Genomic DNA, 21,929 nt, shown 5'->3' on the forward strand with positions numbered 1-21,929 from the left:
GGGGATAGACGGGCTCCGCAGGAGACATGGGCACTTTAAGAAAGACTTTAGTTCTTAATTTGTTGTTTTAATAGTATATTGACAGTATTGTTTTCTTTCAAAAATCCACTTAATTTTCTTTACCCTATTATTAAAATGGTAATTGACAAAAACAAACTACATTGTCACCAGAAGAGCAATACAAAATGTACAAGTGATATATTAAAATCATCTTTCCAGCTTGAATTTCAATGATGCATTGGGGCAACGATTTTGTGAGAAACATCTTCACCCTTAAATAAAGATTTTCTTAATTCCTTACCTGTGTGCTAATTAGATATCACCTTGTTTTCGCATTAAACAGACTTCAACATGAGAAAGCAGCAAGGATGCAGTGGCGTTAATGTTTCCTGGTGTCAACCTGTATTATTTCAGTAGACATTGAAATGAGGATGCATCTTGCTGCCTTTCCAATGAAACAAGTTTAATTTAGTAATAGGTGAAAAACCATCCTTACAAAGGTGTTAATCAGAGACTTGGCTTTGTGGACACTTTTCAGAGAACAAATTTGTTAGCATAAAAATAAAGCCAGAAAATGAAGAGCTGTTTAATCACTCAATTGGATTTTTCTGCCAGCATATTTTTTTTCTCTGCAACCCACTGCTAAATTGTGCTTCCTAGCTGTTTTTATAAAATCACTGAATCAAATCTAACTCTGATTACATCAGGGAAGGCCAGGTACCCACACCATAACAGGGGGTTTGAAATTTTGACTTGTCGACTTAAATATCACCAAAATCTGATCACAAGGTCAATTACGTCCCTGGGTGGGATTGAACCACCAACCTTTTGGTTAATAGCCGAACACACTAACCGATTGCGCCACAGAGACACTTTGCAAAAAGTACATACTGACAAAGGCTAATAAGCATTCATCTAGAACTTTTCCTAGAAAAACTTTAAAAAGTCAATAATCTGGAGAGTTTTTGTAAAATGTTTCTTCCATCAACCAACGAAGAAACACATTGGTACTTTCCCATGATGAGTGAGTGCTTCAGGATCTCTTGCACTTACATGTGCAGCAGAGTACAGCAACGGAAGCATGCTGGGCCCATAACCCAGAGGTAGGCAGATTGAAACTATCCTCTGCTATATGCAATTTTTTTTTGTTAATTAAAGTAATTCAAAACTGGGATTGATATTTTGGCTCTTTTATTTTTACTTAAAGTACAATAACTTTTACCATTTTAATTTGTTTTAATAGTATATTGACAGTATTGTTTTCTTTCAAAAATCCACTTAATTTTCTTTACCCTATTATTAAAATGGTAATTGACAAAAACAAACTACATTGTCACCAGAAGAGCAATACAAAATGTACAAGTGATATATTAAAATCATCTTTCCAGCTTGAATTTCAATGATGCATTGGGGCAACGATTTTGTGAGAAACATCTTCACCCTTAAATAAAGATTTTCTTAATTCCTTACCTGTGTGCTAATTAGATATCACCTTGTTTTCGCATTAAACAGACTTCAACATGAGAAAGCAGCAAGGATGCAGTGGCGTTAATGTTTCCTGGTGTCAACCTGTATTATTTCAGTAGACATTGAAATGAGGATGCATCTTGCTGCCTTTCCAATGAAACAAGTTTAATTTAGTAATAGGTGAAAAACCATCCTTACAAAGGTGTTAATCAGAGACTTGGCTTTGTGGACACTTTTCAGAGAACAAATTTGTTAGCATAAAAATAAAGCCAGAAAATGAAGAGCTGTTTAATCACTCAATTGGATTTTTCTGCCAGCATATTTTTTTTCTCTGCAACCCACTGCTAAATTGTGCTTCCTAGCTGTTTTTATAAAATCACTGAATCAAATCTAACTCTGATTACATCAGGGAAGGCCAGGTACCCACACCATAACAGGGGGTTTGAAATTTTGACTTGTCGACTTAAATATCACCAAAATCTGATCACAAGGTCAATTACGTCCCTGGGTGGGATTGAACCACCAACCTTTTGGTTAATAGCCAAACACACTAACCGATTGCGCCACAGAGACACTTTGCAAAAAGTACATACTGACAAAGGCTAATAAGCATTCATCTAGAACGTTTCCTAGAAAAACTTAAAAAAGTCAATAATCTGGAGAGTTTTTGTAAAATGTTTCTTCCATCAACCAACGAAGAAACACATTGGTACTTTCCCATGATGAGTGAGTGCTTCAGGATCTCTTGCACTTACATGTGCAGCAGAGTACTGCAATGGAAGCATGCTGGGCCGATAACCCAGAGGTAGGCAGATAGAAACTATCCTCTGCTATATGCATTTTTTTTTAATTAAAGTAATCCAAAATTGGGATTGATATTTTAGCTCTTTTATTTTTACTTAAAGTACAATAACTTTTACCATTTTAATTTGTTTAATAGTATATTGACAGTATTGTTTTCTTTCAAAAATCCACTTAATTTTCTTTACCCTATTATTAAAATGGTAATTGACAAAAACAAACTACATTGTCACCAGAAGAGCAATACAAAATGTACAAGTGATATATTAAAATCATCTTTCCAGGTTGAATTTCAATGATGCATTGGGGCAACGATTTTGTGAGAAACATCTTCACCCTTAAATAAAGATTTTCTTAATTCCTTACCTGTGTGCTAATTAGATATCACCTTGTTTTCACATTAAACAGACTTCCACATGAGAAAGCAGCAAGGATGCAGTGGCGTTAATGTTTCCTGGTGTCAACCTGTATTATTTCAGTAGACATTGAAATGAGGATGCATCTTGCTGCCTTTCCAATGAAGCAAGTTTAATTTAGTAATAGGTGAAAAACCATCCTTACAAAGGTGTTAATCAGAGACTTGGCTTTGTGGACACTTTTCAGAGAACAAATTTGTTAGCATAAAAATAAAGCCAGAAAATGAAGAGCTGTTTAATCACTCAATTGGATTTTTCTGCCAGCATATTTTTTTTCTCTGCAACCCACTGCTAAATTGTGCTTCCTAGCTGTTTTTATAAAATCACGGAATCAGATCTAACTCTGATTACATCAGGGAAGGCCAGCTACCCACACCATAACAGGGGGTTTGAAATTTTGACTTGTCGACTTAAATATCACCAAAATCTGATCACAAGGTCAATTACGTCCCTGGGTGGGATTGAACTACCAACCTTTTGGTTAATAGCCGAACACACTAACCGATTGCGCCACAGATACACTTTGCAAAAAGTACGTACTGACAAAGGCTAATAAGCATTCATCTAGAACGTTTCCTAGAAAAACTTTAAAAAGTCAATAATCTGGAGAGTTTTTGTAAGATGTTTCTTCCATCAACCAACGAAGAAACACATTGGTACTTTCCCATGATGAGTGAGTGCTTCAGGATCTCTTGCACTTACATGTGCAGCAGAGTACTGCAATGGAAGCATGCTGGGCCCATAACCCAGAGGTAGGTAGATTGAAACTATCCTTTGCTATATGCATTTTTTTTGTTAATTAAAGTAATCCAAAACTGGGATTGATATTTTTGCTCTTTTATTTTTACTTAAAGTACAATAACTTTTACAATTTTAATTTGTTTTAATAGTATATTGACAGTATTGTTTTATTTCAAAAATCCACTTAATTTTCTTTACCCTATTATTAAAATGGTAATTGACAAAAACAAACTACATTGTCACCAGAAGAGCAATACAAAATGTACAAGTGATATATTAAAATCATCTTTCCAGGTTGAATTTCAATGATGCATTGGGGCAACGATTTTGTGAGAAACATCTTCACCCTTAAATAAAGATTTTCTTAATTCCTTACCTGTGTGCTAATTAGATATCACCTTGTTTTCACATTAAACAGACTTCCACATGAGAAAGCAGCAAGGATGCAGTGGCGTTAATGTTTCCTGGTGTCAACCTGTATTATTTCAGTAGACATTGAAATGAGGATGCATCTTGCTGCCTTTCCAATGAAGCAAGTTTAATTTAGTAATAGGTGAAAAACCATCCTTACAAAGGTGTTAATCAGAGACTTGGCTTTGTGGACACTTTTCAGAGAACAAATTTGTTAGCATAAAAATAAAGCCAGAAAATGAAGAGCTGTTTAATCACTCAATTGGATTTTTCTGCCAGCATATTTTTTTTCTCTGCAACCCACTGCTAAATTGTGCTTCCTAGCTGTTTTTATAAAATCACTGAATCAAATCTAACTCTGATTACATCAGGGAAGGCCAGGTACCCACACCATAACAGGGGGTTTGAAATTTTGACTTGTCGACTTAAATATCACCAAAATCTGATCACAAGGTCAATTACGTCCCTTGGTGGGATTGAAACACCAACCTTTTGGTTAATAGCCGAACACACTAACCGATTGCGCCACAGAGACACTTTGCAAAAAGTACATACTGACAAAGGCTAATAAGCATTCATCTAGAACGTTTCCTAGAAAAACTTAAAAAAGTCAATAATCTGGAGAGTTTTTGTAAGATGTTTCTTTCATCAACCAACGAAGAAACACATTGGTACTTTCCCATGATGAGTGAGTGCTTCAGGATCTCTTGCACTTACATGTGCAGCAGAGTACTGCAATGGAAGCATGCTGGGCCGATAACCCAGAGGTAGGCAGATTGAAACTATCCTCTGCTATATGCATTTTTTTTTAATTAAAGTAATCCAAAATTGGGATTGATATTTTAGCTCTTTTATTTTTACTTAAAGTACAATAACTTTTACCATTTTAATTTGTTTAATAGTATATTGACAGTATTGTTTTCTTTCAAAAATCCACTTAATTTTCTTTACCCTATTATTAAAATGGTAATTGACAAAAACAAACTACATTGTCACCAGAAGAGCAATACAAAATGTACAAGTGATATATTAAAATCATCTTTCCAGCTTGAATTTCTATGATGCATTGGGGCAACGATTTTGTGAGAAACATCTTCACCCTTAAATAAAGATTTTCTTAATTCCTTACCTGTGTGCTAATTAGATATCACCTTGTTTTCACATTAAACAGACTTCCACATGAGAAAGCAGCAAGGATGCAGTGGCGTTAATGTTTCCTGGTGTCAACCTGTATTATTTCAGTAGATATTGAAATGACGATGCATCTTGCTGCCTTTCCAATGAAGCAAGTTTAATTTAGTAATAGGTGAAAAACCATCCCTACAAAGGTGTTAATCAGATACTTGGCTTTGTGGACACTTTTCAGAGAACAAATTTGTTAGCTTAAAAATAAAGCCAGAAAATGAAGAGCTGTTTAATCACTCAATTGGATTTTTTTGCCAGCATATTTCTTTTTCTCTGCAACCCACTGCTAAATTGTGCTTCCTAGCTGTTTTTTTTTTATAAAATCACTTAATCAAATCTAACTCTGATTACATCAGAGAAGGCCAGGTACCCTACACCATAAGAGGGGGTTTGAAATTTTGACTTGTCTACTTAAAGATCACCAAAATCTGATAACAAGGTAAATTACGTCCCTGGGTGGGATTGAACCACCAACCTTTTGGTTAATAACCAAACACGCTAACTGATTGCGCCACAGAGACACTTTGCAAACGTATGTTCTGACAAACGCTAATAAGCATTCATCTAGAACGTTTCCTAGAAAAACTTTAAAAGTCAATAATCTGGAGAGTTTTTGTAAGATGTTTCTTCCATCAATCAACGAAGAAACACATTGGTACTTTCCCATGATGAGTGAGTGCTTCAGGATTTCTTGCACTTACATGTGCAGCAGAGTACTGCAATGAAAGCATTCTGGGCCCATAACCCAGAGGTAGGCAGATTGAAACTATCCTCTGCTATATGCATACTATATTATTGCATACTATGCAATAATGTTTCAATTTGCATTACCCAGCAGAATTAGCTTTGCATATATAGATATAGTGCAGCAGAATATATTGGTGGTTGTAGTCAATTGTAATTACCTGTAGGTGACAAGAAGAGAAGAAACGTAAATTCACAATCGACATCAGCTGAAGATAAATTGATACTGATTGAACGCTGCTGTTATGTGTCAATTTTATCACGCTTTGATAAAAATGCACGCTTAGATCAATAAATGCACAGCCAAATGGCTTTGCACAGCCTACACCATTGGACTTAAGTAGAAGACTATTACAAGTGAAACCAATAATTGAAATCTGTAACCACCCCCCACCCCCTCAAATGCCAGGCAATAAATTACCTTAAAAACAACAACCAGGCATTCCACAAAGATTAAACTGGGTCTATATCATTCAAAACTTTAAAAAAGTACTTCAAAATCACATACTATGCAATAATGTTTCAATTTGCATTACCCAGCAGAATTAGCATTGCATATATAGATATAGTGCAGCAGAATATAATGGTGGTTGTAGTCAATTGTAATTACTCAGCAGAATTAGCTTTGCATATATAGATATAGTGCAGCAGAATATATTGGTGGTTGTAGTCAATTGTAATTACCCAGCAGAATTAGCTTGCATATATAGATATAGTGCAGCAGAATATATTGGTGGTTGTATTCAATTGTAATTACCCAGCAGAATTAGCTTTGCATATATATAGTGCAGCAGAATATATTGGTGGTTGTAGTCAATTGTAATTACCCAGCAGCAGCTCTACTGCACTCAACATCACCAGTGCTCACAATATATATAATGCTATATACTATGCCATAGTGGTGCTTACTATATAACACCTCCTACTGCGTTCCCCCTGGCAATGAGCATGACACCCAGAGAGTGAAACCCCTGGCAATGAGCATGACACCCAGCACGTGAAACTCTTGGCATTGAGCAGTTTTTGTAAAAGTAATTAGAAGCTTTACTGTAGGGCATAGTGTATCACAGATATTGTGGTGAGTGACATAATATGTTCCAAAGGGCATTAATGTGTGGGGCTTAACATGGTGGAAATGACTGTACTTTTTTCCCTGTGGTGGCCGAGGTCTGTTGGTGCAGGGTCAAGAACTGGGGTGTAAGGTAGTCTTTGCCTGAAAGGCTACGCCCATTTTATGGAGACCATACCCATTTTTGCGAGGTCACGCCCCCCCATCCCGTCCGGAGCGCTCATGCAAATATAGTTTTTTTTATATATATATATGGGGGAGGGGCACAATTTTTAATGCCAATGGTGGCGGGGGGCACGCATTTTTAAATCTCGCATTTGAAGCCAAATTGTTTAGAAACACCCCTGCAAGAAAATATCTGCAAATCCAATGTTACCATAAGTGTGGCATATACCTGCGCTTGCTCGCGGGGTGAGAACATCTCCCTAATTTAATTCAGCGATATGAATAGAGGTTGTGCAGCAGCCACAGAAAGGGTTAATCTCTGCAGCTTGTCACTAAATTACATTGTGGCAATTTTAGCTGGGAGCTGCAATAATTACTCTAATACATAACACAACCAACACTTCTATATTCACACAATATACTGCATGGTGAATATAGAAGTGGTGCTTGCTAAACAGCACCTCCTACTGCATTCCACATCACCGCTGGTCACACTCATATCAGGCCCATAATGCTGTATACTATGCCATAGTGGTGCTTACTATATAACACCAGGTGCTGTGCAGTGGTCAAAACACACTAACTGGTCCCATGCTGTTGTTGAACTAAAGGCCTATACACACGATGAGATTCGGTCTATGCTAATAGGTTTAAAAAGGTTACATAAAAGCTACTTTGGGGTATATGCAATTCACGGCGAATCGCGGCAAATTATGGCCGTTTTTAAATTCGACACAATTCGACATGTGAATTCCGGCAGGTGGCTGCCGGAATTCACCATATTCAATGAAAAACGGATTCGACAGTCCCGCGGGCGAAAAACGGACAATTTGACGTATTTTGCCGCGAATTAAAAAAACGGGAAAAAACGGAAAAAACACGGAAAAAAAAATGGCGTGGGGTCCCCCCTCCAAAGCATAACCAGCCTCGGGCTCTTCGAGCTGGTCCTGGTTCCAAAAATGCGGGGGGAAAATTGGGCAGGGATCCCCCGTATTTTTAAAACCAGCACCGGGCTCTGCGCCTGGTGCTGGTGCAAAAAATACGGGGGACAAAAAGAGTAGGGGTCCCCCGTATTTTTTACACCAGCATCGGGCTCCACTAGCTGGACAGATAATGCCACAGCCGGGGGTCACTTTTATGCAGTGCCCTGCGGCCGTGGCATTAAATATCCAACTAGTCACCCCTGGCCGGGGTACCCTGGGGGAGTGGGGACCCCTTCAATCAAGGGGTCCCCAGCCACCCAAGGGCAAGGGGTGAAGCCCGAGGCTGTCCCCCCCATCCAATGGCTGCGGATGGGAGGCTGATAGCCTAGAGTAAAATGACAAGAATATTGTTTTTTCCAGAAGAACTACAAGTCCCAGCAAGCCTCCCCCGCATACTGGTACTTGGAGAACCACAAGTACCAGCATGCGGGAGAAAAACGGGCCCGCTGGTACCTGTAGTTCTACTGGGGAAAAAATACCCAAATAAAAACAGGACACAGACACCGTGACAGTAAAACTTTATTACACACTGCCGACACATTCATACTTACCTATGTTGACACGCCGACTGCCACGGTCTCCGACGATCCGAGGGTACCTGTGAAAAAAATTATACTCACCTTCCAGCGTCCAGAGGTACATCCACGTCCAGAGATACATCCACGTACTTGGCAAAAAAAGAAAACGGACACACGGACCACCGGACTGAAAGGGGTCCCATGCTGACACATGAGACCCCTTACCCCGAATGCCGGGACACCACGTGACTCCTGTCACTGAAGTCCCTTCAGCCAATCAGGAAGCGCTACTTCCGTGGCGCTCACCTGATTGGCTGTGCGCTGTCTGTGCTGTGACAGCGCATCGCACAGCTCCGTCCATTATATTCAATGGTGGGAACTTAGCGGCTAGCGGTGAGGTCACCCGCCGGTCAGCGGCTGACCGCGGGTAACCCCACCGCTGACGGCAAAGTTCCCACCATTGAAACTAATGGACCGAGCTGTGCGATGCGCTGTCACAGCACAGACAGCGCACAGCCAATCAGGTGAGCGCCACGGAAGTAGGCGGCGGCTTAGCGTGTGTAACTCTGCTAAATTCGCCTTGCGACCGATCAACTCGGAATGAGGGCCTATATTTCTTTATATAATGGACACCTCAGTTTCTATTCATTCATGTCCTGCCCCCTACTCTGTCAGACCCCTTCCCCTCTACTTTTCTGACCCCAAACGCCACTCATTCTTGTTGAGTGCTGGTGGGCCCATTCAGAATTTTGCTATGGGGACCACAAAGGTCTAGTTACGTCACTGGGCAGGGTTATAGAGGAGGCGGTGCAAGGCATCCTGGGAACAGTCAAAGCTTTAGCCTGTTGGTGCCTTGGATCAAGATCCAACTCTACACCCCTATGTTAGTGTAGTGCCTTTTGGGGTTAAGGTTTTACAGAAAGTTACAGGTTTTTTTAATTTAGTAAAATATGCCCCATTTTAAAGATAGGGCATTTAAATTTGTTGCACCTGTGCAGTACATAGCAGCCTGCAGGGCATGTACAGTGGCTTCATTTGGGTGCACATACATTGCCGGCTCCTGGTCGCAAACTGAAATTATTGTGTGTAAGTGTAATTAGCGGTGTTTATGTCATACAGGGGGGTGGGGGAGGTTTGTGGTTGGTGGGGGGCACGCTGTGTGATTATTATCCTGCATCTATACATACATGCGCTGACACCTGGACATACACTGATGTACCCACACCTAATATCCATACATACACACCCTGACACCTGGACATACACTAACATTCCCACACCTGCATCTATACATACACACGCTGACACCTGGACATACACCAACATACAAGCACCTGCATCTATATATACACGCGCTGACAAATGGACATACACCGACGTACCCACACTTGCATCTATACATACATGCACTGACATCTGGACATACAAGCACCTGCATCTATACATACACGCGCTGACATCTGAACCTACACTGACGTTCCCACACCTGCATCTATACATACACATTCTGACACCTGGACATACACAGACGTACCCTCACCTGTATCTATACATACACGCGTTGACACCTGGACGCACACCGACGTACACACACCTACATCTATATATGCATGGATGCAAATGTGGGTACGTTGTAGCATACCGCTGTGTTTCACCAACCATCACAGCGCTCTCCCCCTGTTTTCTTTCATTACTCACGTGAGTTACATATGAACTTTAACTGCAGTAAATAAGAGGCGTTGGTTACAACTGTTGCTGTTCATCCACAAGAAGGAATTTAATGTATCAATTACAATTGGAAAGTAACGATTTAATTACAACAGCTGTATCCAGGAGGATTTTTTGGACACTTTAATAGACATTCCGTTGTCATCAAGGGCAATATGAAATAGATACTGATTACATTTAGATATGGATAGTGGTGCCTATATATGTTGACTCCATTGTATTTTGTTGAATGTGGGTTTCTTCTGTCTATATATATTTTTTTTAAAATAAAGAGCTTGTATATTCTATTTTTTGCGCTCCCTTGATAACAAGTGTGATTATCTTTAAAATTTGGTTTATTATTGGTAGAACAGTACTAACTATGGGAGCAGCATTTTATAATATATGGTAAAAATTAATAGATGTATAAAGATTAAATAAGCAACAAATTGGTGAAATAGATAAGTTTTGATAGGAGCGCTGGGTTCTATATATATATATATATTGACATTTGGTTATATATATGTATAGACTTTATAAATTCTTGACAGAGATGTGCCTGAGCAGCAGCCCTCCCCAGCCCTATCTCAAATCATACTTATTTTGCATAGGAGATACCATGGTCATGAAGATTGTTCTCCCAGGGTGAGGTTCATTCATTGCATTCTGGGTATGCTGATCCCTGTGATTTCCCCAAATGTGGGAAACTGGACTGCATTATTTGTGGTAGTGAGGTACTGTGTTTGTGCTTTCCTCTGGTCAGCTCTGGTAAAAGTCAGATTTCTTTATCTCAGATCTTCCTCTAGCCTTGTTCTTCTTTCGAGAGTTCCCTTGTGCTGCCTCAGTTGGATCTCCTTCACTTGACAGGGGGGTGCCCGAGCAGCGACCCTCCCCAGCTCTAGCCCAACTCCTACTTACCTGCCAGGTGAGATACTATGATCATGAAGGTGCTTCTCCCAGGGCAAGGCTCACCCATTGCACTCTGGGTGTGCTGCTCCTGCGGTTTCCCCAAATGTTGGACACTTGACTGCATAATTTGTGTTTCCCCTGGTCGGCTCTCGTATAATATAGATCTCTTTGTCTCAGGTCTCTCTCCAGCCTAGTTTGCTGTCTGTTTCCACTTCTCTTTTCTTGAGCCACTCCCTTCTATGCCCTTGCTCACTATCCTGACTTCTCCAGTCTGCTTACTTTGTGCCTTCCAACGCACAATACAAACTACAGGTAGTGCTGCAGGGCCCACGCCCTTTTACTTGCCTTACAGAGCAGCTCTGGAGCTGTTACAGTGCCCAGCTGCTGCAAGAAATCAGCTTGAATGCTTCAGGGGCTGGGGCATAGCCAACATGAGCCCCACACCGAAGGAGGGTGGAGGTGTTTAATGTGAACTAGGGGTCATCCAAGCGCCGCAAAAGGCCGCCATGCCCTGCACGCCCCTTTTCTCTTTTCATATGCAGACGAGGGTTGACGCCAACTTTGACCCACTGCTTGGATGACATCACCATATGCAAATCCATCTGCTGCAGGCCTTCCCCCAGGAATGCTTGCACTAGTTGTTGCATTTGGTTTGTTGTTTGGGGGTGCTTCAGTATTAGGCAGCCTTCTGCCCTCCCATGTTCATCTGAAAATATGTGTTCTCCCTGCAGTTGTTGTCCCCAGATGAGAGTTTCCTTATGCTGCCTCAGTCGTTAACCGTGGCTGGATCTTATTGGCACTCGCGGTCGGGATATTCCTCCCTGCCGTGGGGTAGAGACCTCCTTTTGCTCGGTCTCAAATTGCTTTTTCCCCTTCACCGCTGTCTTTACATCAGACGTCCGCCGTGATGTAGCTCGTTCATGAATGGGCTTATATCTCAGCAATCAGAGTGTCTGGTAGTCACCTTCCTTACGCGTTTCTCCGCTGTTATCCAAGAGCGGTTTCGTCAGAGGATACATCAGCAGCCTAGCAGGCTCTTTTTAAAATGCACCGGACCAATAGCATTACTAATTAGTTGATTGGATATATACATGTACTAATTGGATGCATACATGTAATGACTCACATATGGAACAACTTTCTAATTGCAATTGCACATATAAAGGCATTTCATAATATAAAAATAAGCAACATGGTGATTAAAAATAATAATAAAATAAGCAACAAGGTGGTTTAAAAAATAACAGAAAATATATAATCTATATACAGATTAACCTCTAATCTTTCAATCAATACCTCATCTCTATAATCACATACACATAATTCAGAGACCCAGCACTAAGGATCCCCATTTACTTATATAAAACCTTTTAGGGTAACATAAATCCAACACACTACTAAAGCAGCTCTTGTGGCGCAGGGGAAACATCACCTGCACTCTATGCAGCGAGTCCCATGTTCGAATCCAACCCGCTCAGCTTAACATCCATATTATTTATTTACTTTTAATGGGATCATTCTATCAATTCATTTTTACCTTTAATTTTTGTTAATATTATTTCTATATTTCATTATTTTAACCCCTGGAATAATTACATTGCTGCTTAAACAACAAAAAGAATTGAAGAAAGAATAATTATTAAACAGACAATTTAAGGATTCGAAGATTTAAAGATTTAAAGATGTAAAAATTTAAAACAGGGAGGGGGGGGGGGGGAGGGAGGGGGGCCTTTTGGGAGAAGGAGGGAAAAAAAATAAAAAAATAAAAAATATATATATATATAGAACCAAGAGAAAGTGTAAAAAGAGGATGGAGGAAGAAATCTGATGTTCATCATTACTAGTGGATTTTACTAAAGAACTTTAAAGGAACACACACAACAGGATTATACAGTTTCATACTAAGAGGAATGCTGTTCCCAAAATAGCTACTTCTAATAATTTTGTTTATTTATTAAACATACAATAAATGGATATTCAATAAATAATATATTAGGTAAATCAATAGATAAAATCTTCAGAGACTGCCAATGTTGTTCAGTTCGATGCTCTCAATCAGACCATCAGGTGTAGGGGTACCCAAAGAAAAAATCCAAAATGCCTCCCTTGTCAAGTAAAGGAGATTCAACTGAGGCAGCACAAGGGAACTCTCATCTGGGGACAACAACTGCAGGGAGAACACATATTTTCAGATGAACATGGGAGGGCAGAAGGCTGCCTAATACTGAAGCACCCCCAAACAACAAACCAAATGCAACAACTAGTACAAGCATTCCTTGGGGAAGGTCTGCAGAAGATGGAATTGCATACGGTGATGTCATCCAAGCAGTGGGCCAAAGTTGGCTGGAACCCTTATCTGCATATGAAAAGAGAAAAGGGGTATGCAGGGCATGGCGGCCTTTTGCTGCGCTTGGATGACCCCTAGTTCGCATTAAACACCCCCACCCTCCTTCGGTGTGGGGCTCATGTTGGCCATGCCCCAGCCCCTGAAGCATTCAAGCTGATTTCTTGCAGCAGCTGGGCACTGTAACAGCTCCAGAGCTGCTCTGTAAGGCAACTAAAAGGGTGTGGGCCCTGCAGCACTACCTGTAGTTCGCATTGTGCGTTGGAAGGCACAAAGTAAGCAGACGGGAGAAGTCAGGGTAGTGCGCAAGGGCATAGAAGGGAGCGGCTCAAGAAAAGAGAAGTGGAAACAGTCAGCAAACTAGGCAGGAGAGAGACCTGAGACAAAGAGATCTGAATTATATGAGAGCCGACCAGGGGAAACACAAATTATGCAGTCAAGTTTCCCACATTTGGGGAATTCAAAGGGGCAGCACACCCAGAGTGCAATGGGTGAGCCTTGCCCTGGGAGAAGCACCTACATGATCATAGTATCTCACCTGGCAGGTAAGTAGGAGTTGGGCTAGAGCTGGGGAGGGTCGCTGCTCGGGCACCCCCCTGTCAAGTGAAGGAGATCCAACTGAGGCAGCACAAGGGAACTCTCGAAAGAAGAACAAGGCTAGAGGAAGATCTGAGACAAAGAAATCTGACTTTTACCAGAGCTGACCAGAGGAAAGCACAAACACAGTCCCCCACTACCACAAATAATGCAGTCGAGTTTCCCACATTTGGGGAAATCACAGGGGTCAGCATACCCAGAATGCAATGAATGAACCTCACCCTGGGAGAACAATCTTCATGACCATGGTATCTCCTATGCAAAATAAGTATGATTTGGGATAGGGCTGGGGAGGGCCGCTGCTCAGGCATATCTCTGTCAAGTAAAGGAGATTCAACTGAGGCAGCACAAGGGAACTCTCATCTGGGGACAACAACTGCAGGGAGAATACATATTTTCAAATGAACATGGGAGGGCAGAAGGCTGCCTAATACTGAAGCACCCCCAAACAACAAACCAAATGCAACAACTAGTACAAGCATTCCTGGGGGAAGGTCTGCAGAAGACGGATTTGCATACAGTGATGTCATCCAAGCAGTGGGCCAAAGTTGGCTGGAACCCTCATCTGCATATGAAAAGAGAAAAGGGGTATGCAGGGCATGGCGGCCTTTTGCGGCGCTTGGATGACCCTTAGTTCGCATTAAACACCCCCACCCTCCTTCGGTGTGGGGCTCATGTTGGCAATGCCCCAGCATTCAAGCTGATTTCTTGCAGCAGCTTGGCACTGTAACAGCTCCAGAGCTGCTCTGTAAGGCAAGTAACAGGTTGTGGGCCATGCAGCACTACCTGTAGTTTGCATTGTGCATTGGAAGGCACAAAGTAAGCAGACAGGAGAAGTCAGGATAGTGCACAAGGGTATAGAAGGGAGGGGCTCAAAAAAAAAGAAGTGGAAACAGACAGCAAACTAGGCTGGAGAGAGACCTTAGACAAAGAGATCTGAATTATATGAAAGCCGACCAGTGGAAACACAAATTATGCAGTCAAGTTTCCCACATTTGGGGAAATCACAGGGGCAGCACACCCAGAGTGCAATGGGTGAGCCTTGCCCTGGGAGAAGCACCTTCATGATCATAGTATCTCACCTGGCAGGTAAGTAGGAGTTGGGCTAGAGCTGGGGAGGGTCGCTGCTCGGGCACCCCCCTGTCAAGTGAAGGAGATCCAACTGAGGCAGCACAAGGGAACTCTCGAAAGAAGAACAAGGCTAGAGGAAGATCTGAGACAAAGAAATCTGACTTTTACCAGAGCTGACCAGAGGAAAGCACAAACACAGTCCCCCACTACCACAAATAATGCAGTCGAGTTTCCCACATTTGGGGAAATCACAGGGGTCAGCATACCCAGAATGCAATGAATGAACCTCACCCTGGGAGAACAATTTTCATGACCATGGTATCTCCTATGCAAAATAAGTATGATTTGGGATAGGGCTGGGGAGGGCCGCTGCTCAGGCACATCTCTGTCAAGTAAAGGAGATTCAACTGAGGCAACACAAGGGAACTCTCATCTGGGGACAACAACTGCAGGGAGAACACATATTTTCAAATGAACATGGGAGGGCAGAAGGCTGCCTAATACTGAAGCACCCCCAAACAACAAACCAAATGCAACAACTAGTACAAGCATTCCTGGGGGAAGGTCTGCAGAAGACGGATTTGCATACAGTGATGTCATCCAAGCAGTGGGCCAAAGTTGGCTGGAACCCTCATCTGCATATGAAAAGAGAAAAGGGGTATGCAGGGCATGGCGGCCTTTTGCGGCGCTTGGATGACCCTTAGTTCGCATTAAACACCCCCACCCTCCTTCGGTGTGGGGCTCATGTTGGCAATGCCCCAGCCCCTGAAGCATTCAAGCTGATTTCTTGCAGCATCTGGGCACTGTAACAGCTCCATAGCTGCTCTGTAAGGCAAGTTAAAGGGTGTGGGTCCTGCAGCACTACCTGTAGTTCGCATTGTGCATTGGAAGGCACAAAGTAAGCAGACGGGAGAAGTCAGGATAGTGCGCAAGGGCATAGAAGGGAGCGGCTCAAGAAAAGAGAAGTGGAAACAGACAGCAAACTAGGCTGGAGAGAGACCTGAGACAAAGAGATCTGAATTATACGAGAGCCGACCAGGGGAAACACAAATTATGCAGTCAAGTGTCCCACATTTGGGGAAATCGCAGGAGCAGCACACCCAGAGTGCAATGGGTGAGCCTTGCCCTGGGAGAAGCACCTTCATGATCATAGTATCTCACCTGGCAGGTAAGTAGGAGTTGGGCTATAGCTGGGGAGGGTCGCTGCTCAAGCACCCCTCTGTCAAGTGAAGGAGATCCAACTGAGGCAGCACAAGGGAACTCTCAAAAGAAGAATAAGGCTAGAGGAAGAAATGAGACAAAGAAATCTGACTTTTACCAGAGCTGACCAGAGGAAAGCACAAACACAGTCCCCCACTACTACAAATAATGCAGTCAAGTTTCCCACATTTGGGGAAATCACAGGGGTCAGCATACCCAGAATGCAATGAATGACCCTCACCCTGGGGGAACAATCTTCTTGACCATGGTATCTCCTATACAAAATAAGTATGATTTGAGATAGGGCTAGGGAGGTCCGCTGCTCAGGCACATCTCTGTCAAGTAAAGGAGATTCAACTGAGGCAGCACAAGGGAACTCTCATCTGGGGACAACAACTGCAGGGAGAACACATATTTTCAGATGAACATGGGAGGGCAGAAGGCTGCCTAATACTGAAGCACCCCCAAACAACAAACCAAATGCAACAACTAGTGCAAGCATTCCTGGGGGAAGGCCTGCAGCAGATTGATTTGCATATGGTAATGCCATCCAAGCAGTGGGTCAAAGTTGGCTTCAACCCTCGTCTGCATATGAAAAGAGAAAAGGTGCGTGCAGGGCATGGCGGCCTTTTGCGGCGCTTGGATGACCCCTAGTTCGCATTAAACACCTCCACCCTCCTTCGGTGTGGGGCTCATGTTGGCTATGCCCCAGCCCCTGAAGCATTCAAGCTGATTTCTTGCAGCAGCTGGGCACTGTAACATCCCCAGAGCTGCTCTGTAAGGCAAGTAAAAGGGTGTGGGCCCTGCAGCACTACCTGTAGTTTGCATTGTGCATTGGAAAGCACAAAGTAAGCAGACGGGAGAAGTCAGGATAGTGCGCAAGGGCATAGAAGGGAGCGGCTCAAGAAAAGAGAAGTGGAAACAGACAGCAAACTAGGCTGGAGAGAGACCTGAGACAAAGAGATCTGAATTATACGAGAGCCGACCAGGGGAAACACAAATTATGCAGTCAAGTTTCCCACATTTGGGGAAATCGCAGGAGCAGCACACCCAGAGTGCAATGGGTGAGCCTTGCACTGGGAGTAGCAACTTCCTGATCATAGTATCTCACCTGGCAGGTAAGTAGGAGTTGGGCTAGAGCTGGGGAGGGTCGCTGCTCGGGCACCCCCCAGTCAAGTGAAGGAGATCCAACTGAGGCAGCACAAGGGAACTCTCGAAAGAAGAACAAGGCTAGAGGAAGATCTGAGACAAAGAAATCTGACTTTTACCAGAGCTGACCAGAGGAAAGCACAAACACAGTCCCCCACTATCACAAATAATGCAGTCGAGTTTCCCACATTTGGGGAAATCACAGGGGTCAGCATACCCAGAATGCAATGAATGAACCTCACCCTGGGAGAACAATCTTCATGACCATGGTATCTCCTATGCAAAATAAGTATGATTTGGGATAGGGCTGGGGAGGGCCGCTGCTCAGGCATATATCTGTCAAGTAAAGAAGATTCAACTGAGGCAGCACAAGGGAACTCTCATCTGGGGACAACAACTGCAGGGAGAACACATATTTTCAAATGAACATGGGAGGGCAGAAGGCTGCCTAATACTGAAGCACCCCCAAACAACAAACCAAATGCAACAACTAGTACAAGCATTCCTGGGGGAAGGTCTGCAGAAGACGGATTTGCATACAGTGATGTCATCCAAGCAGTGGGCCAAAGTTGGCTGGAACCCTCATCTGCATATGAAAAGAGAAAAGGGGTATGCAGGGCATGGCGGCCTTTTGCTGCGCTTAGATGACCCTTAGTTCGCATTAAACACCCCCACCCTCCTTCGGTGTGGGGCTCATGTTGGCAATGCCCCAGCCCCTGAAGCATTCCAGCTGATTTCTTGCAGCAGCTGGGCACTGTAACAGCTCCAGAGCTGCTCTGTAAGGCAACTAAAAGGGTGTGGGCCCTGCAGCACTACCTGTAGTTCGCATTGTGCGTTGGAAGGCACAAAGTAAGCAGACGGGAGAAGTCAGGATAGTGCGCAAGGGCATAGAAGGGAGCGGCTCAAGAAAAGAGAAGTGGAAACAGACAGCAAACTAGGCTGGAGAGAGACCTGAGACAAAGAGATCTGAATTATACGAGAGCCGACCAGAGGAAACACAAATTATGCAGTCAAGTGTCCCACATTTGGGGAAATCGCAGGAGCAGCACACCCAGAGTGCAATGGGTGAGCCTTGCCCTGGGAGAAGCACCTTCCTGATCATAGTATCTCACCTGGCAGGTAAGTAGGAGTTGGGCTAGAGCTGGGGAGGGTCGCTGCTCGGGCACCCCCCTGTCAAGTGAAGGAGATCCAACTGAGGCAGCACAAGGGAACTCTCGAAAGAAGAACAAGGCTAGAGGAAGATCTGAGACAAAGAAATCTGACTTTTACCAGAGCTGACCAGAGGAAAGCACAAACACAGTCCCCCACTACCACAAATAATGCAGTCGAGTTTCCCACATTTGGGGAAATCACAGGGGTCAGCATACCCAGAATGCAATGAATGAACCTCACCCTGGGAGAACAATCTTCATGACCATGGTAACTCCTATGCAAAATAAGTATGATTTGGGATAGGGCTGGGGAGGGCCGCTGCTCAGGCATATCTCTGTCAAGTAAAGGAGATTCAACTGAGGCAGCACAAGGGAACTCTCATCTGGGGACAACAACTGCAGGGAGAACACATATTTTCAAATGAACATGGGAGGGCAGAAGGCTGCCTAATACTGAAGCACCCCCAAACAACAAACCAAATGCAACAACTAGTACAAGCATTCCTGGGGGAAGGTCTGCAGAAGACGGATTTGCATACAGTGATGTCATCCAAGCAGTGGGCCAAAGTTGGCTGGAACCCTCATCTGCATATGAAAAGAGAAAAGGGGTATGCAGGGCATGGCGGCCTTTTGTGGCGCTTGGATGACCCTTAGTTCGCATTAAACACCCCCACCCTCCTTCGGTGTGGGGCTCATGTTGGCAATGCCCCAGCCCCTGAAGCATTCAAGCTGATTTCTTGCAGCAGCTGGGCACTGTAACAGCTCCAGAGCTGCTCTGTAAGGCAAGTAAAAGGGTGTGGGTCCTGCAGCACTACCTGTAGTTCGCATTGTGCATTGGAAGGCACAAAGTAAGCAGACGGGAGAAGTCAGGATAGTGCGCAAGGGCATAGAAGGGAGCGGCTCAAGAAAAGAGAAGTGGAAACAGACAGCAAACTAGGCTGGAGAGAGACCTGAGACAAAGAGATCTGAATTATACGAGAGCCGACCAGGGGAAACACAAATTATGCAGTCAAGTGTCCCACATTTGGGGAAATCGCAGGAGCAGCACACCCAGAGTGCAATGGGTGAGCCTTGCCCTGGGAGAAGCAGCTTCATGATCATAGTATCTAACCTGGCAGGTAAGTAGGAGTTGGGCTATAGCTGGGGAGGGTCGCTGCTCAAGCACCCTTCTGTCAAGTGAAGGAGATCCAACTGAGGCAGCACAAGGGAACTCTCGAAAGAAGAACAAGGCTAGAGGAAGATCTGAGACAAAGAAATCTGACTTTTACCAGAGCTGACCAGAGGAAAGCACAAACACAGTCCCCCACTACCACAAATAATGCAGTCGAGTTTCCCACATTTGGGGAAATCACAGGGGTCAGCATACCCAGAATGCAATGAATGACCCTCACCCTGGGAGAACAATCTTCTTGACCATGGTATCTCCTATGCAAAATAAGTATGATTTGAGATAGGGCTGGGGAGGGCCGCTGCTCAGGCACATCTCTGTCAAGTAAAGGAGATTCAACTGAGGCAGCACAAGGGAACTCTCATCTGGGGACAACAACTGCAGGGAGAACACATATTTTCAGATGAACATGGGAGGGCAGAAGGCTGCCTAATACTGAAGCACCCCCAAACAACAAACCAAATGCAACAACTAGTGCAAGCATTCCTGGGGGAAGGCCTACAGCAGATGGATTTGCATATGGTGATGTCATCCAAGCAGTGGGCCAAAGTTGGCTGGAACCCTCATCTGCATATGAAAAGAGAAAAGGGGTATGCAGGGCATGGCGGCCTTTTGCAGCGCTTGGATGACCCTTAGTTCGCATTAAACACCCCCACCCTCCTTCGGTGTGGGGCTCATGTTGGCAATGCCCCAGCCCCTGAAGCATTCAAGCTGATTTCTCTGCAGCAGCTGGGCACTGTAACAGCTCCAGAGCTGCTCTGTGAGGCAGTTAAAAGGGTGAGGGCCCTGCAGCACTACCTGAAGTTTGCATTGTGTGTTGGAAGGCACAAAGTAAGCAGACGGGAGAAGTTAGGATAGTGCGCAAGGGCATAGAAGGGAGCGGCTCAAGAAAAGAGAAGTGGAAACAGACAGCAAACTAGGCTGGAGAGAGACCTGAGACAAAGAGATCTGAATTATACGAGAGCCGACCAGGGGAAACACAAATTATGCAGTCAAGTTTCCAACATTTGGGGAAATCACAGGGGCAGCACACCCAGAGTGCAATGGGTGAGCCTTGCCCTGGGAGAAGCACCTACATGATCATAGTATCTCACCTGGCAGGTAAGTAGGAGTTGGGCTAGAGCTGGGGAGGGTCGCTGCTCGGGTACCCCCCTGTCAAGTGAAGGAGATCCAACTGAGGCAGCACAAGGGAACTCTCGAAAGAGGAACAAGGCTAGAGGAAGATCTGAGACAAAGAAATCTGATTTTTACCAGAGTTGACCAGAAGAAAGCACAAACACTGTCCCCCACTACCACAAATAATGCAATTGAGTTTCCCACATTTGGGGAAATCACAGGGGTCAGCATACCCAGAATGCAATGAATGAACCTCACCCTGGGAGAACAATCTTCATGACCATGGTATCTCCTATGCAAAATAAGTATGATTTGGGATAGGGCTGGGGAGGGCCGCTGCTCAGGCACATCTCTGTCAAGTAAAGGAGATTCAACTGAGGCAGCACAAGGGAGGACATCTTGCCTCTGTAGAGCCAGTTTGTGCAAGGAGAGATTGATTGATTCTTTTTTGGTGGGGGCCCAAACCAACCAGTCATTTCAGTCAGTCGTGTGGCAGACCCTGTCGCTGAAATGATGGGTTCGTCAATGTTTTTCTTTTCAATCTAAGCACCAGCAGTTTTCTGTAAGCATCTGCTTCGCTATGATGATCAACACGTCACAAGGGAAAACACTCAGGGCTGGAGGCGTAGATCTTAGGACCAGCTGCTACAAGCATGGCAGAGGTGTCACTATCACTGGTGACACCCAGAGAGGCGGCGAGGGAGATTGTAATGCAGTGCGCGCAGATAAGCAGGGCAATGGTAAAAAGGAGGCATGGTCTCATAGGTAGGGGCGTGGCCTGAATCACCATTTTGTTGCTGCGGGTATCCCGGGGGTTGGGGGCTGCACCCGGGGACTAGTGTGTGAGTAGTGCTGGCTCCTGCACAGTGACAGAAACTGGGTGTTGCACGTAATGTCACAGTGAAACACCCATATTCTGTCACTGAAGAAGAGCCGGCACTTTGGTGTCACCCCCCTTGGCGGGTGACACTCGGGTGTGTGCCGCAACCCCGTTGTGATGCCACTGACCCATGGGAA

General features: G+C 44.0%; 16 non-coding genes and 2 pseudogenes across 16 annotated transcripts; 2 read left to right on the forward strand and 16 right to left on the reverse strand.

Moving 5' to 3' along the window:
* Positions 1 to 1,966: 1,966 nt before the first annotated feature.
* Positions 1,967 to 2,040, reverse strand: TRNAN-AUU (transfer RNA asparagine (anticodon AUU)). Its single transcript has one exon. It is a non-coding gene; the product is annotated as a tRNA-Asn (tRNA).
* Positions 2,041 to 5,468: 3,428 nt separating this feature from the next.
* On the reverse strand, positions 5,469 to 5,542 carry TRNAN-AUU (transfer RNA asparagine (anticodon AUU)). Its single transcript has one exon. It is a non-coding gene; the product is annotated as a tRNA-Asn (tRNA).
* A 5,259-nt stretch (positions 5,543 to 10,801) lies between these two features.
* Positions 10,802 to 10,965, forward strand: LOC135013241 (U1 spliceosomal RNA). The gene has a single exon (XR_010211965.1). It is a non-coding gene; the product is annotated as a U1 spliceosomal RNA (small nuclear RNA).
* A 152-nt stretch (positions 10,966 to 11,117) lies between these two features.
* On the forward strand, positions 11,118 to 11,259 carry LOC135013249 (U1 spliceosomal RNA; annotated as a pseudogene).
* Positions 11,260 to 13,871: 2,612 nt separating this feature from the next.
* On the reverse strand, positions 13,872 to 14,013 carry LOC135013248 (U1 spliceosomal RNA; annotated as a pseudogene).
* A 152-nt stretch (positions 14,014 to 14,165) lies between these two features.
* On the reverse strand, positions 14,166 to 14,329 carry LOC135013252 (U1 spliceosomal RNA). The gene has a single exon (XR_010211974.1). It is a non-coding gene; the product is annotated as a U1 spliceosomal RNA (small nuclear RNA).
* A 662-nt stretch (positions 14,330 to 14,991) lies between these two features.
* On the reverse strand, positions 14,992 to 15,154 carry LOC135013245 (U1 spliceosomal RNA). The gene has a single exon (XR_010211969.1). It is a non-coding gene; the product is annotated as a U1 spliceosomal RNA (small nuclear RNA).
* Positions 15,155 to 15,306: 152 nt separating this feature from the next.
* LOC135013239 (U1 spliceosomal RNA) lies at positions 15,307 to 15,470 on the reverse strand. Its single transcript, XR_010211962.1, has one exon. It is a non-coding gene; the product is annotated as a U1 spliceosomal RNA (small nuclear RNA).
* A 671-nt stretch (positions 15,471 to 16,141) lies between these two features.
* LOC135013244 (U1 spliceosomal RNA) lies at positions 16,142 to 16,304 on the reverse strand. The gene has a single exon (XR_010211968.1). It is a non-coding gene; the product is annotated as a U1 spliceosomal RNA (small nuclear RNA).
* Positions 16,305 to 16,456: 152 nt separating this feature from the next.
* On the reverse strand, positions 16,457 to 16,620 carry LOC135013242 (U1 spliceosomal RNA). Its single transcript, XR_010211966.1, has one exon. It is a non-coding gene; the product is annotated as a U1 spliceosomal RNA (small nuclear RNA).
* Positions 16,621 to 17,291: 671 nt separating this feature from the next.
* Positions 17,292 to 17,454, reverse strand: LOC135013247 (U1 spliceosomal RNA). Its single transcript, XR_010211971.1, has one exon. It is a non-coding gene; the product is annotated as a U1 spliceosomal RNA (small nuclear RNA).
* Positions 17,455 to 17,606: 152 nt separating this feature from the next.
* On the reverse strand, positions 17,607 to 17,770 carry LOC135013238 (U1 spliceosomal RNA). The gene has a single exon (XR_010211961.1). It is a non-coding gene; the product is annotated as a U1 spliceosomal RNA (small nuclear RNA).
* A 671-nt stretch (positions 17,771 to 18,441) lies between these two features.
* On the reverse strand, positions 18,442 to 18,604 carry LOC135013243 (U1 spliceosomal RNA). Its single transcript, XR_010211967.1, has one exon. It is a non-coding gene; the product is annotated as a U1 spliceosomal RNA (small nuclear RNA).
* Positions 18,605 to 18,756: 152 nt separating this feature from the next.
* LOC135013240 (U1 spliceosomal RNA) lies at positions 18,757 to 18,920 on the reverse strand. The gene has a single exon (XR_010211963.1). It is a non-coding gene; the product is annotated as a U1 spliceosomal RNA (small nuclear RNA).
* A 671-nt stretch (positions 18,921 to 19,591) lies between these two features.
* LOC135013250 (U1 spliceosomal RNA) lies at positions 19,592 to 19,754 on the reverse strand. The gene has a single exon (XR_010211972.1). It is a non-coding gene; the product is annotated as a U1 spliceosomal RNA (small nuclear RNA).
* A 152-nt stretch (positions 19,755 to 19,906) lies between these two features.
* On the reverse strand, positions 19,907 to 20,070 carry LOC135013253 (U1 spliceosomal RNA). The gene has a single exon (XR_010211975.1). It is a non-coding gene; the product is annotated as a U1 spliceosomal RNA (small nuclear RNA).
* Positions 20,071 to 20,742: 672 nt separating this feature from the next.
* Positions 20,743 to 20,905, reverse strand: LOC135013246 (U1 spliceosomal RNA). Its single transcript, XR_010211970.1, has one exon. It is a non-coding gene; the product is annotated as a U1 spliceosomal RNA (small nuclear RNA).
* Positions 20,906 to 21,057: 152 nt separating this feature from the next.
* LOC135013251 (U1 spliceosomal RNA) lies at positions 21,058 to 21,221 on the reverse strand. The gene has a single exon (XR_010211973.1). It is a non-coding gene; the product is annotated as a U1 spliceosomal RNA (small nuclear RNA).
* Between the last annotated feature and the right edge of the window lie 708 nt (positions 21,222 to 21,929).

This window comes from Pseudophryne corroboree, unplaced genomic scaffold (genome assembly GCF_028390025.1).
Source record: "Pseudophryne corroboree isolate aPseCor3 unplaced genomic scaffold, aPseCor3.hap2 scaffold_2689, whole genome shotgun sequence".
Taxonomy (NCBI): Eukaryota; Metazoa; Chordata; class Amphibia; order Anura; family Myobatrachidae; genus Pseudophryne; species Pseudophryne corroboree.